This window comes from Arachis ipaensis, chromosome B06, assembly GCF_000816755.2.
Source record: "Arachis ipaensis cultivar K30076 chromosome B06, Araip1.1, whole genome shotgun sequence".
Classification (NCBI taxonomy): domain Eukaryota; kingdom Viridiplantae; phylum Streptophyta; class Magnoliopsida; order Fabales; family Fabaceae; genus Arachis; species Arachis ipaensis.
The window spans coordinates 119,996,224-119,998,246 of NC_029790.2; positions in this window are offsets into that span (position 1 = coordinate 119,996,224).

Here is a 2,023-nt window from a genome sequence, read left to right on the forward strand (position 1 = left end):
AAATAAAAATAAAGCGAAGGTTAAAGAATCAAGCTATTCCAATTCATTTATATATGCAACTCTCACATCCACACGCACGGTACAAAATTAAAACTACTACTAAAAAGGAAGCTTCATGTCATGGCTGGGTATGTACATAACACCCTCATTTTTTTTTTCAGAAAAAAAAACACATATATCTTCTTAAAATACTATAGTAATGCTTGCTATATAGTCACAATTTTGATCAAGTTAGACTTTTATTTTTATTGTGATTGTTATTACAGGATTATTCGAACTAAATAAGACCACAACTTAAACAACAAAGTTTTTTTTCCTAAGAGTAAAACATATTTTTTTATCTCTCAACATTTGTAATTTAAAAAAAAATATTTGTAACATTTAATTTTATTTATTTTATCCCTAATATTTTTTATTGTGTCAAAACTACTCCTAGATATTAATTTCGTATAAACGTTAGGGACAAAATTAAAAACATTTAAGGATAGTGTTGACATAAATCGAAAATTACCGTCTACAAACAAAATTAAATGAATAAAAAATGTTAAGTACAAAACTGAATAAAATTAAACGTTTAGAAATATTTAAAAAAATACAACTGTAACAAACACAAAGTATATTTTATCTTCATTTTAAGTTGAAAATCTGTTTCAATTTTTTGTTTTGTTGAAACCACGTGTATCTTTTTATTAGCCAATTAATAAAGACACACACCCACAAAAGAAAAAAAAATGAAGAAAAGTCTAAAATGCAGTAGTGCTATGAACACAATTTGAACCTTTAATTTGATTTGTGACTTTGCTGGATATGATTGATTATATGAATGAAATGAGATAGATACAAATAAATGAAGCTGACGAAAGAGTTAAAGTCTCTTTAGTGGGACGAATGATGCATGACACGGTTTAAGGACGAATTGTATCATAAAACATTGCACGTTGTAGTCTTATATATCTTTAGCTAACAAATTAAATGAAGAGTGAGGTAATACAAATTTAGAAAGAGGCTTGCTTTTGGAGCTATTTTGATTTATGAATAAAGAAACTTTTTGATTCCTTACGGCTTAAACATTCGAATTCTATGTTATCATATCTCGTATTAAGGGGAAAAAAAAGAGAGATAAAGAAAAATAAAAAATAAAATAATTGTTTCCCGGATATGTCAAGCAATCTCTGTGTTGAAGACAATGTTTAATTTGCCGGACCAATATAAAATTTAGAGTAATCATATTAGGCTGTATCTAGTTAAATATTTATATTTATTCATGCTACTCACCGAGTCATGTTGAAAGATTATTTTTTTCAAGACTACTTTATAGACGTGTTTCCTTTAAGGAGAAAAAAAAAATTGCACAAAGAACTAAATTTGCATATAGAGATAAGAAGACACTATATATACATTTATTTATATAATGGGTGATCCTGAGATGAAGTAGAATTGTATTGTTTTATGTAGAGTAGTATATGATTTGATTAATAATAACTAATAAGAAAGTGATAGTATATTTTCGGTTAATATTTGAATATATTTTTACAAGAGAAAGTCTAGAGGCCAGCAGATTTTGTGATTTTTAGTCATTAATTAGTCATTAATGATGTTTTTAATGGTGTGAGATTGTATCTACTGGTATAGAATCATTCAATTTTCTTTTAACGGTTAAGTGCTAGCCAGAATTTAACAAAAGTGCTGCCCTTAGCACTCCTCTTTTTACAATACTCATATTTTATTTACTTTATTTATAATTATACTATTATTTTGTAACTTGTTAATTTTTATTAATAATTGATGGCGGGACAAAATTGAGACAATTTTGAAAAACGTTAGGGACTTAAATAGGGCGAAAATGTTGGGACAAAAATGATATATAGAAATAAATTTTAATTTTATCCTTCAATAATATCAATTTTTTACTATACATAGTATAAAATTATTTTTTAATCATATCTAAGTAAATTACACTTAATTATATTACTTTCATTTTAAATAAATTAATTTTTTTTATAATTTTACTCTTAAAGATTTT